At 44.0% G+C, this 13,683-nt stretch overlaps 1 protein-coding gene across 2 annotated transcripts in view; it reads right to left on the reverse strand.

Annotated features, from left to right (window-relative positions):
- Nucleotides 1-8,633: 8,633 nt before the first annotated feature.
- LOC141078871 (tripartite motif-containing protein 44-like) overlaps nucleotides 8,634-13,683 on the reverse strand; it is a 61,571-nt gene continuing 56,521 nt past the window's right edge. The window contains exon 4 of one of the 2 annotated variants that reach the window (XM_073565246.1): nucleotides 8,634-12,157. The gene's annotated coding sequence lies outside the window, so the exon portion shown is untranslated. Of the gene's footprint in view, nucleotides 12,161-13,683 lie in introns of both variants that reach the window. The other variant, XM_073565244.1, reaches the window with a different exon arrangement.

Here is a 13,683-nt window from a genome sequence, read left to right on the forward strand (position 1 = left end):
GAGAACTATATTACATTTCTAATTGAAGGTATTTGCTAATGTTATTATTATTACACCTACTACATATTGGAATAGGATCTTGGAGATGGTACTACCCCTTTAACTTCTAGGCGATGAATTCATTCTTTCATTTCTTTGTTTTTATTTTTTCTGACTTGCATTTTGAGCTTCCTAGCATTTGAGCCCATCTATTCTATTATTTCTAAACACTGTTTTTCGGTGATTCCTTTGCATCCCGTTCATACTCCACCAACACGCACAAATGATACACCATTTCAAAGGTAAACTTGCCCCCTTCAGCAAGAAAATAGCCAAACAAACCACACATCCACGATTTGATCACAAAAGTTTAAACATTAATTTTCATAAATCTGCAGTAAGTAAAAATGACCTGCAGGTGGCACCACAGTACCCCAAAGCACACTACCACAAAGCTGCTTACAGACATCACAAACAAATCCAAATATTTGCCTTGGGGGCTTTCCAGCTTGCCGAACTACTTGTCCAGCCTATTTTAGCCAAACTGGAGGATTGCACACTTCACTGCAGGTGAGGCACTTATGCAAACACATTTGTAAACATGCACTGCCTATTGAATTGCACACTTGCTCCGTTCATACTCCACTCAAACAATCAAATGATACACCATTTGAAAGGTCAAATTACCTGCAGGTGGCAGCACACTACCACAGAGTACACTACCACAAAGCTGCTTACAGACATCACAAACAAATCCAATTATTTGCTTTGGGGTCTTTCCAGATTGCTCAAGTGCTTGCCCAGTCTATTTCAGGCACATTGGAGAATTGCACGCTTCACTGCAGGTGAGTCACATATGCAAACACATTTGTAAACATGCACTGCTTTTTTGGTGATTACTTCGCCCCACACACATGGTTAGTCACATATGGAAACACATTTGTATACATGCACTGCTTTTTCGGTGATTACTTCTCCCCACATACACAAATGGTGAGTCACATATGGAAACAAATTTGTAAACTTGTATTGCTTTTTCACACACTATACACCATTTGAAAAGGTAAACTTGCTCCCTTCAGCAAGAAAGCAGCCAAACAAATCACACATTCACGATTTTATCACTAAATACAGCTTAAAACATTCATTTTCATAAACCTTCTCACAAGGCTTTCTGATCTAGTTTTATTCCATTTTGGGGGGGGGGGGGATGAACAGTACCCCAAAAAATGCTTATGCCAATTAGATTTTTCTTTCAATCTTGGCACTCATGGAATGGGATAAATATGTTTATATTTTATTAGTTCAGACAGGTACACAGGAAGCAATATGCCACATATGATAGGTGTTTTTTTTTGTTTTTTTTTAGATTTTGCTAATTACGTTTAAAAAGGGGAGTGATTTAAACTTCAAAATGTTTTCTTTTTTATACTTTTTTTTACATTTTGAATTAGTTTCCTTGGAGACTAAAGAAGAACTATCAAAGAACTTGCAAAAAATAAAATTGTCCTTAGTCGACACATTCTGAGAGTCATAACTTTTTAATTTTTGGGTTGAAAGAGCGGCGACACATTTCTTCGCTTTTTCGTTCTGTACCCGAACCCCCACAGATCAATACTTCTGACATAGGACAAGTTTTCTATGAGAGGTCCACCATGGCTGAGTTCTAATGTTCTGCTTCTTCTTTGTCTGTCCACCTTGATAATTCTTTATAAAACATCATTACATTTCAGGATTCTTCCTTTTATGTAACATTTGGGATCTGGGCCGCCGCTGCTGTTCCTCCATTCCTCAGTCAGGTTAATCCTCCACCCGGAAAGGTTGTGCTGAGACCTCTAGTGGGATCTCACAGCAGTGCAAAAGAAACAATGCAAAAATTCTCCAATGCCTGGTGCGGAGAGAAGCGACAGGAGCCTGTCCCTTTACGGATGTGGCCAATTTTCATTTTTGTGCTGTTGTTTTTAGTGATACCATTTTGGGGGCACAAAGTGACGTTCTGATCACCTTGTTTGGCACCAGAACCATGATGTAGAGAAGGGGCTATAGTCTACCTTCGGGGATAGTATCCCCCCTGATCTGACTTTGGACATGGAGAGACGTCCCTCAATACTGGCCAGGTTATTATTATTATTGAACAGCTTTTGATTCAATCTCGAGCCATGGCAGCTTGATGGATGAATGTTCTATAAGGAGATTGATCTTGTGCAGCCTAGATAGGTCCACCAGGGTCTTCTCCGCCATTATCATGATAGTATCCAGCCATCATCTTTCTAGGCTTCCTCTTCACCTTGTCTTCCGACCATGATGTACTTCTGTCTTCTCCAGTGATTGCTCTCTTCATATGATGTGTCCACAGTAGACAAGTCGTAGCTTGGTGATCCTTTGCCTCCAGTGACATGTCTGGCTTGACTTGATCCAAGATTGATTTGTGGGTTCTTCTTGACATTCATGGTCTTGATAACATCCTTCTCCAGCTCCACATTTCGATGGCGTTGACTCTTCTTCTGCCATCTTGGGCCAGAGAGAAATCGTGAAGATACCCAGGCACGAGACCAAGTGATCACCTTTCACTCCTCTGTCCAGAACCACATGAGATCTCAATCTCTAGTTGGAGAAACCCAATCATAGGGGGTGACGTAAGTGTACTATGGCAAATGGAAAGGAATCAACCCACACAGGATGATGGACGGCCAACAGGAACGTAGCAGGGACCTCCATGGTATGTCATGGACACAGTGTTAGGGGACCCTGATGCTTGAGGTGGCCAAAGGCTCTTGTGCAAGATGAGACACCAATATTATAAAGGCCACATTAAGTGGTGGCCACACAATTAGAATAATGACCGCCGCATCCACTAATTTCTGCAGGACCAGATGACCGACCATCTCATGTATGATGGAATCTGCCGAAGGTAACTCCCAGGAGGGGAACTAAAGGATCAGGCTGTTGGGTTTTTCAAGAAAATCGTGACAAGAGGAACCTGGCAGCAGATTATTCCCACCTTCTGATTGAGAACCATGCACTCTTCGCCAAACCGAGCGTGCATGTAATTAGGAGGTCGGGAGGAATAGACCTAAAGTGAATGGTCAGCTTTAGTCTTCGGGGTATGTTTGCCTAAGGGAATATAACTGTAAGCCTAAACAAGTTGGCCCCTATTTATTGGATAGGTAATGATTGTTAGATCGGAGGGATCACACCGATGGACCCCCACTGACTGCCAAAACAGGGGGGCTTGTGTCATCTATTCTCCCCTGGCCAGAAGAAGTCAGGCAGAAAGAGGTCAATGGTTCAGCAGGTCGCGAATGCGCACACAAATCCATTATTATGGTGATCGGTGGCGGTGTCAACTTATTTAGGATGGAAAACCTCAGTAAAATGTAACACATTAGAAATAATGCTGAAGAAGAAGTTTGGGGTGAATAGTTGCAGTAATGTCCACTATGGCACAAAATCGGCCACTCATGTTATGCTGCAACTGCAAAGGCCACAGATGACAGCCACCACCGTGGCCTTAGTCACTTTCCTCTCCCATTCATCATCGCGCGGCCTTTAATGACAGCACTGATGGCTGCTCCAGTCTGTTGTTTCCATGTGCAGAGCCTGACCTCCTGCTCTTTCCAAGGTCTCAGCCCTGAGACATTAATCCTCATAAATCTCCATCCCTCTCATCAGCTGTCAGGGGCTGAGCGAGGAGAGACGCTGACATGTCACCCAGCGCAAGTTATTATCGGGCTCTGAGGGACGTTTTTACATAACAGCCCAGGATAGGATGACACCAGGGGACGCGGAGAATTACTGGAATAGAAACATTTCACGTTCACTGCTCAGAGTCTGATGTTACAGTGTCCCCAGCAAGACAACACGTGTAGGGTCAACTCCTGCCCCGCATCCTACACCCCGAAACTGCACCAGCAGAACAGTGAACGCAGCTCTGGGGTATAATACAGGATGTAACTCAGGATCAGTAATGTAATGTATGTACACAGTGACTGCACCAGCAGAATAGTGAGTGCAGCTCTGGAGTATAATACAGGATGTAACTCAGGATCAGTAATGTATGTACACAGTGACTGCACCAGCAGAATAGTGAGTGCAGCTCTGGGGTATAATACAGGATGTAACTCAGGATCAGTAATGTAATGTATGTACACAGTGACTGCACCAGCAGAATAGTGAGTGCAGCTCTGGAGTATAATACAGGATGTAACTCAGGATCAGTAATGTATGTACACAGTGACTGCACCAGCAGAATAGTGAGTGCAGCTCTGGGGTATAATACAGGATGTAACTCAGGATCAGTAATGTAATGTATGTACACAGTGACTGCACCAGCAGAATAGTGAGTGCAGCTCTGGAGTATAATACAGGATGTAACTCAGGATCAGTAATGTATGTACACAGTGACTGCACCAGCAGAATAGTGAGTGCAGCTCTGGGGTATAATACAGGATGTAACTCAGGATCAGTAATGTAATGTATGTACACAGTGACTGCACCAGCAGAATAGTAAGTGCAGCTCTGGAGTATAATACAGGATGTTACTCAGGATCAGTAATGTAATGTTTGTACACAGTGACTGCACCAGCAGAATAGTGAGTGCAGCTCTGGAGTATAATACAAGATGTAACTCAGGATCAGTAATGTAATGTATGTACACAGTGACCGCACCAGCAGAATAGTGAGTGCAGCTCTGGGGTATAATACAGGATGTAACTCAGGATCAGTAATGTAATGTATGTACACAGTGACTGCACCAGCAGAATAGTGAGTGCAGCTCTGGAGTATAATACAGGATGTAACTCAGGATCAGTAATGTATGTACACAGTGACTGCACCAGCAGAATAGTGAGTGCAGCTCTGGGGTATAATACAGGATGTAACTCAGGATCAGTAATGTAATGTATGTACACAGTGACTGCACCAGCAGAATAGTGAGTGCAGCTCTGGAGTATAATACAGGATGTAACTCAGGATCAGTAATGTATGTACACAGTGACTGCACCAGCAGAATAGTGAGTGCAGCTCTGGGGTATAATACAGGATGTAACTCAGGATCAGTAATGTAATGTATGTACACAGTGACTGCACCAGCAGAATAGTGAGTGCAGCTCTGGGGTATAATACAGGATGTTACTCAGGATCAGTAATGTAATGTTTGTACACAGTGACTGCACCAGCAGAATAGTGAGTGCAGCTCTGGAGTATAATACAAGATGTAACTCAGGATCAGTAATGTAATGTATGTACACAGTGACCGCACCAGCAGAATAGTGAGTGCAGCTCTGGGGTATAATACAGGATGTAACTCAGGATCAGTAATGTAATGTATGTACACAGTGACTGCACCAGCAGAATAGTGAGTGCAGCTCTGGAGTATAATACAGGATGTAACTCAGGATCAGTAATGTATGTACACAGTGACTGCACCAGCAGAATAGTGAGTGCAGCTCTGGGGTATAATACAGGATGTAACTCAGGATCAGTAATGTAATGTATGTACACAGTGACTGCACCAGCAGAATAGTGAGTGCAGCTCTGGAGTATAATACAGGATGTTACTCAGGATCAGTAATGTAATGTTTGTACACAGTGACTGCACCAGCAGAATAGTGAGTGCAGCTCTGGGGTATAATACAGGATGTAACTCAGTAAAGAATAATTAATGTAGTGTATGTAGAAAATGACTCTTTATGTAGGTGAATTCTATAAGAAGATTGTATAACGAGGCTCAGAGGTCGTTAAACCCTTATAATTTGACAGATAATAAAAACTGTTACTACTGTATTTCAATACAAAAAGCAATTTGTGTCTTCTCCGCTGACATTCTCTCCTCTTCTCCCGCGCGAAATATATTTCCTTCCTAACACTAAGATTTAGGATGACGAGGAGGAAAAATTAAACAGAAGTCTTAAGGGATTTTTTTTTAATCAATTTTCCAAGCCATCGTCTTTACCTTTAATTTATATTCGGGAGGGAAAATTGATTTAATATTGTGAACCTTTACCTTCCCATCCAGTTTTATTACTTTCTTCACGGACCCGGGTATTAAAGAGACAAAACTGTGCTCAAAGCTTATACATTGTAAAGACAGGCCCGATCATGGCGACAGGACTGACACTTCAGGACTCCAAAAATGGCGTCAACTAAGACTTATTACTATAAGAAAACCTTGCAGTGCATTTCCTGGTACATATACTTACCGGGTTCTAGTGATTGTGGGTAATAAATGCGCCCCCTGTTGGAACCTGTTGGTATTCATTGGAGAAATAACAATAAATTTGCTCTTACGGGTCAATATTTACTTCCATAAATACAAAACTGCTCCGCACATAATTCTTAATTTCAGCAATTAAAATTTGGTTTCCTTTGCAACTCTCCTTAAAGGATTCTCCGATCAAAATGTAAAATCGTCAGTGAGGCTAAAAGGGGTTTTATCATCATCATAAATGGGTAAACTTGAGAGTTCTAAAAACAATCAACTTTGTAATCTATTTCTTATTATAAGCCTATTTACTCTAAGGAAATTTGTTTTTTTAGTTTATAGTTTACTGCTTATTGCCTGGGTTAAGGGTCACTGCTGCTGTGGTCTACCAGAGGTGGCCGGTCATCTTGGCAAAGAGTGAGGCACTTACAAGCTGTTTACCATGGAGCTTGCAAGCGCTGCTCTGAAGCTTGCTGGCTCGATGCGATCAGGAGTCATTTACCGTAAGTGCACAGTTTGGGCTGATGGTGCAAAAAATCCCGCTGGTCTGAGCGGTCAATCAATCAGGAGTCTGCTGAGCCGCAGGGAGGCAGGGGGTGGTGTTTTTTTTTTTTTTTTCAAAAAATAAATGAATTTTTCCTCCATAAGGCTGGGTGAACCTGTGATACTTTTCCATTTCTCCTTATTATTCCTGAGTTCCCCGCCATCTTACGGAGGCACAAGGCTTCCGACGTCTCGCGAGGGTTAATGCACTAGCAGGTTACACTTTAGATGGAATCTGTCCACGCCAGTGCCGGCTAGGTCCCGTGTAATCCTGAGAAGCAGCTCCAGGACAAGCTCATTCATGTTCACTTCTGTGGGATCTCGGCGCTCTCTCGCCCTGTGGCCGCTCTCATCATCAGACACAACAAAGACACAGTTGTCTGTTACATGAAACTAGAAAGACGCTTTAATTGCAAAGTGCTGATTTCTGCTTTTCTCTTTTTTCTTAATCACTGAGCCGACACTGACGTCTTTCTGCCGCCTGATGAAATCTCTTTGATTGCACTTCTGACAGATGGGAGCGAACGGGGGCCGCGGTGGTGAAATGTGGCGATGGCGAACAAACCGCATACAACAGCCAACACCGGGGAGAGGCCTTCTTCTCTTAGCGAAGCTCCAGGCACCGGGTGTATTATAGGAGCCCCACCTTCCGTGAACCCTTTATAACACCCATGTCTTCATGGCAGAGGAGCCTCTGGACCTCCTCATACGTCAGGCCCAAGTGCGACCTACAGCTAAGCAGATTGGCTTTCCCTAAAAAAAAATCTAAATAGGCTATCTGCCCATCAGACATTAATTCTTGTAGTGACTACTTTCATCTTTTTTTTGCAAAATTTTCAGTGCTTCCTATTTAAAGGGAACCTGATGACTCGAACATCAGATAGCTAGTCTGACGTAGGTCTCCTGCAACGTCTTCCCACTGCGCTCCTGATGACTCACAGGTTTCGCCTTATGTGTGTATAGGGAGATAGCTGTCTGTCTAGGACAGTGTTCCCCAACTCCGGTCCTCAAGAGCCACCAACGAGTCATGTTTTCAGGATTTCCTTAGAATTGCCAGGTGATAATTACATTCTGGACGGGCAAGAACTCCATCAACTGGGCAATACTAAGGAAATTCTGAAAATGTGACCCGTTGGTGGCTCCTGAGGACCGGAGTTGGAGAACACTGGTCTAGGGCATTGGGCGGGGTGAGGCCGCCGTTTTGGATTAGTCATCTGACATGCATGGTACCTGGCCAGTTTCTCAAAGTATTTTTTTCTGAGACGCTGCAGAATTTCAGTGTAAACCATATCTGGTTCGGGCAGCATTAATCTACTGTGAGGTTCTTTGTAATCAGTAGTTAGATGTCTGCTTCTGAACAGATCTGTGTCCTGAATGTGAAGGAAGCGGCTCTCTCTTTATCCTCTCGTGGCAAGATGTCCCGTTTCAAGTGACTGTTCACAATAAGCATGTGTAGGTGTGGAATAACACCGTTTCTGGACTTGTATACTGTAATTTTCAATGGTTTTCCCATCTGCAGGCTCTCTCTCTAATTTTAAGTTATCTCTGAGCTGGTGGGTAGAGAAGAGCTGCTATAATCTCTCCCATACACAGTACACACAGATATGAGGGATTCCAGCTCCCCTGTCTCTATGTAGCACATGTTCAGAAGAAGCAGCTGCGGCATGGAGGACATTATACAGTAGTACTGAGCAGTGTAGCTGTAAATCCAGCTCTAGGGTGAGGTAAAACAATTACTAGAAAGCCGCAGCATACCTCTGTGTACGTCTGCAGCTCTCTTTCATTTTGTTTCTTACTCCTTGTTCCTCCGTTTTCTATTGATAATTGATTGGTAATCTGTTTCCTCAGTGAGCTGACAGCGTGTCTTGTTTTATTTAAGTCACAGACAAAAAAAAAAAAGAGAAAGGTCAACATTTGATTTCTATTTTTATTACTGCAATGACATAAAATTTATTTTTAATTTTTTTCAAGCAGCCCAGGTATCCTACAGTCATACAGACAACTTACTGTAAACCCCCCAAAGTTTTCCTCTGTTCCCAAGATCTCAACCACTGTTCCTAAAGACCCCAGTGCCGCTCTACTGACCAAGTATCATCATACGTCACCGTTGACTCAGTGCTCTCCCCAGAAGGGGGAGAAATTCCATGCCAGCTCCTGGCAGAGCGAGTCTGGGGAGATGGCAGCCTAGCTAAACGGATGCCTATGGCTGGGGAGCAGTAGAGAATAAAATGTAGGGGGGTCCAGGTACTAACTTGAAACTTCACAATTTGCCGTGATCATTGCTCAATTCCTCAACTTCCTCCAGGAATCAACCAGATCATTGCTTTTCTTCGTCTGATCGGCTGCTTGTAGGCAACGTACTTTTAGTCTGGCCTAAAATTCGAGCAGAATTTATAAAAAAAATATACAATTTTCGAGAATTAGTGTCTCAATGACGTTTCTAGGTTCGAGTGGAAATTAAAGATGGAAGCTCTGAAAAATGGCGGCCACCAGCTGCGCAAGCCGGATGAATACAAAGGTTACTAACCTAGAAAAAAAAGCATAAAAGATAAAAAAAAAAAAAAAGCAAAAAACTTTTTTTTTTTTTTGACAGTCTTGTAAAAAAGAAAATTGAAAATGAAAAATTCCACCTGCCTGGGGGAAGGGTCTTAGTTGGAACGGTGGTGCAACCTGTACGCAAGTATCTGCTGTCATCCAACGTATATAAGGCCTCCTAAATATCTGAAATTTGTGCTGGTTCCTAACAGTAAATGTTTCATCATCCTGCAGCTCCCCCACAGGAGAAATTAAGTATTGCACTGTGGTGGTCCTCCAGAGTGGAATTTTTTTTTTTTTTGCAGTTACACCGTTTTGGGCAAAAAAAAAAAAAAAAAAAAAAAAAAAAGGATGACCCTGAATATAGTAACCCTTTCCTCTTGAACGTACCATCTAAACAATAAGCCAATGTTCCATTCTTTAAAGGAGCCTTGCAGCAAAATTAAGGGCTAATTCCAGGCCAGAAACTCAACTATAGACAGCCTGTTTGGGGGAGTTTGCCCCTCATCAGTATTATCCGTGTCAGGCTGGCTGAGCGCAACATTAAGGAGAAGCACTGGGTAAGGAGACTTAAAGGCAATGTACCATGGGAGAAAAGTATGCAAATGAGCTCTATTACAGAACGGAGGAAAACTATCTGGGATATATTCAGCAGATGCCCTATATAAAAACAAACCAGGTGCAAGGAGAAGAGTCAGGGCACACGGGGTAAAGGGGCTGCAGGGTGGCTCCTCTTGGATGTTTTTCCATCTCGCTGGACTTGATTGATGGTTTCTCCCTTTAAACAAATAGGTAGATACCTGCCACCTGAGATAAGCGGACACTCCTCAGATTTTTCTTTACGATTTGGACTGTTTAAAAGGAGTATGTCAGCAGAAAATGACTGTTCAAACTAACCACAGGTGCTGCAGCAGTTCACCTACTCGTGCATTTGTCTCTGCGCCTCTCTTGGTTGATTGACAGATGTGGCTCTACAGGAGCCAGAGAAGGGTAAAGACAGGGAGAACCAGTAGGTGAGAAGATGCACTGAACCGTGATGGGTGCACTAAGCTCCTGAGCTTGGTTTGACCAGTCATTTTGTGCTGACAGATTCCCTTTAAGCTTGAAGTCATTTCCAATTTTCTCCTCTTGGATCTGAAATCTCCGGAATCTCTAACATTGTAAAGTATCAAAATGTAATGTGTAGGATTGTGATTCTGACTGTGGAGGAACCTGCGATCCGTCTCTAGTTCTGCCCACAATCAACCATCTGCTGGCGTCACTGAGCGAGCGCGTGGCTTCAAGGTGTGATATAATGTAGCACATAAAATGAGAAATGTGTCACGTTATTTATATCTATATCACCGTCTGTATCCCCAGGTAAGACACGTGTAGTAAAGTGCTAATAGCCTCAGAGATATACAGAGGGCTGACGGCATCATATATCGGAGCCACGTGCATAAAACATAGCCGAAATGTTAACACCACAAGGGCTCAGGTCTGTTATACACTCCTCAACATTAAAGCTGTAGCACCAAGAAAAAGTTGTGGAATTATGGAAAAATTACAGGATGGAGATCAATTTGCAAATTTTGAAAAAAAATTGGACACAAAATGTTCAAAATCTCTGGATTTATTCAATGTGGAGTATGAGCGCCATGTGAAATCTCCGTACTTACAGCCTCGGCTGCTATTAGTGAGGTTATTAAGGGTATTAATGCTGAATGCACTTGGGCATGGAAAATGGAAATCATCAAGATCCGCTGCTGGCAGCTGCTTTTGTATTTGCCAACCAATGATGTCCCAGATGTGATCTATGAGAGGTAAGTCTGGAGACCAAGCAGGCCATAGCTACACAGACAACCTGCAGTTGACTTTTCATTCTTAGTGTTGAAATTTCAACATTGAGTTTTACCTCTTTACAAGTTATACTTTAACTCTGGAGCCCAAAAATGTACACATTATGCGAAGAAGGAAATGACTGAACCGGTGCAGATAAGAGCCACCAAGGTTAGTAAAGGTGGACTGCAAATTGTGTGTCCATTTTTCATCCTTTGCAGATCCGTAACATGTGTATCCATCCCGTGATTTGCATATTTCCATGTCTTTACCTTCTTAGTGTTGCAATTTGGATGTTGAGGCGCACGCTACAATAGATACATGTCATTGATTTAATTAAAGAACATTTTCCTACAAAAGGAAAATCCATTACACCCCAGCACCGTACACCCATACTTCACACACCCGCCCTCCAGCCTCTTGTGGCTACTTTAGCATATGCAGCCAAATGTACCGAAATAGTGATCACCCAGGTACGAAATCAAAGGCTGCTGCCAACTAAGGTGAAAGTGATGGCCACTGCCATCTGTCACCTGTTTTTGGGTCCTCCAGGTGATGGAAGGACATCAGAGCTCCTTACTCTGTGTAGGGTCAGTTCTTGGCTACTATAGCTCAGATCATATCCACTTCAATAGGAGCTGAGCTGCAGTACCACAGAACGGCCACCAAATAGAGTACAGCGCTGTGTTATTCTGGTCTGTACATTGTGCACTTCCAGCAGCCGTGGGACCTAAAAACAGTTGATCGTAGGAGTATCTGGTGTTTGACCCCGCACTAATCAGATATTGGTGACCTTTCCTAAGAGTGGGTCATCTCTATCTCAGTTTTAGTATTTTCATCCAATGCAACAAAATAAATCCAACAAAAATGAGTTGCAGAAAAGTAATTCCAGCCCTTAAGAGTTCACAGTAATTTCCCAGCTAGGTCTATAGGACTTTCAGAAGCCCGCTGGACCCAGAAAAGTTGAGGTTTTCGAAAAATATATATATACAGAGTCCGAGATGTGGAGGTCTATTCTTCTGTGTCACAGCAGCAGGGAGATCGATGTACGTGGCAATTTCCGAGAAGAGACTCCATTCCCTACTGAAAACAAAAGAGGCATAATGAGATATCAGCTCATTGTTCTCCATACAAAAGGGCAAAACCGGGCGGCAGACCCACCCTCGCCACCCACCAACTGAGCCTGTTGTCTGTAACCAACGGTTTAGCCGTGGCATGCGAGGAAAACTGTTCCCTTATTGTCCCCGTGTCTCGGAAGGCGGGAGACGGAGAGGAAGGGTTAGGAGATAATAAGAGGACATCACAAAGACATTCGGAGTCTGATACAAGAGGCTACAGGCATACATTATGCACCATGGGAGATTACGGGAAGAGCACCTTGGAGAACAAGATGCACACAACGCCGTCCTACAAAACACAACGGCCGTCATGGGGGAAGAAGCTTTGTGGAGGAATCTTCTTGAGTCGGAGCTTAACTTCCTAATTGATCACTATGGGGGGGGGCAACCGTTGTTGTGATGCCAAATAACAAAAATGCAACTCTATGCACAAACCCCACGGTGGTCCCTTAATATGTCCAGAAAGGATGGATCATCTAGTGCTTCACCGAAGACCCCTAGAATAAGCCTACGTACATTGACAGCAGTTCACCACACTACGGCTGTGATGAGCCTCCAAAAACAGCTCTGACCGACCCCTGGAGGCCTGGACTTCATCAGGTCTTTGGGGGTGTCCTGTGGCATATCACCTGGATCCTTTTAAGGGATTGTCCAGTACGTTAATATTGATGGCCTATGAATAGGATAGGTCATCAACACTAGGTTGGTGGGAGTGCAACACCCGGCGTCCCCGCCGATCAGCTGTTCCCGGATGGTGTCGGCTTCATGTTATCAGTTGTGGAGCTGCATAGCTCAGCTCCATTAACTGCATCGTGGCAACAGCTGAGTAATGCACAGGGGTGGACCCGAAGCGCTCCGCAGCGGCCACTAGGCAGTTGACGGAGCTGCACGTTTCTTCTCCACAACTAAGCACATTCGGTCCCTGCCATCACCGAGAACAGCTGATCAGCGGGGGGTGTCCGGTGTCCCACATGTGGCGCCCCCAGGAGTATGGCCGCCACAGTGGCTTTGCCTTCCTCCAGGGAGGGTAATGCCAGGCTTGGAGGCAATGAAGGGTCTCTCTCACAGTTAACCTATACATGCAACACAGTTCCACTCCAGGCCAACAGGGGGGACTCTGAACCGGAATTAAGGGGAGGAGTGCTCTCTGAGGGCCAAGAAAAAGGAGTGGTCAGTTAGTGTGAGGAGGGTGAAGTGTGCAGACGTGTGGAAGAAGCGCAGAGATCGAGCAGAGAGGAAAGGCTCATCTCCAGTGAGAGCGCATGAACTGGAGCCTGGTCTCCACAGTTGTACGGATACTAATGGTCCTGCAACAGACACGAGAGGAGTAGGAGGCTGTAAATGCACTACCCCCATCTAAGACTCGGAGGCACAACAGCACGGAGTGAGCCAAGAGAGGAATAGCGTCTACAGCTGTCTGCCATACGAGGAGTGAGAACAGAAGAGAATTGAGAGGAACTTCAGTGTAACTCAGTACTAGGAGTACTT

The sequence above is a fragment of the Dendrobates tinctorius genome, unplaced genomic scaffold, assembly GCF_039654945.1.
Source record: "Dendrobates tinctorius isolate UK_male_01 unplaced genomic scaffold, ASM3965494v1 ptg000612l, whole genome shotgun sequence".
NCBI classification, from domain to species: Eukaryota; Metazoa; Chordata; class Amphibia; order Anura; family Dendrobatidae; genus Dendrobates; species Dendrobates tinctorius.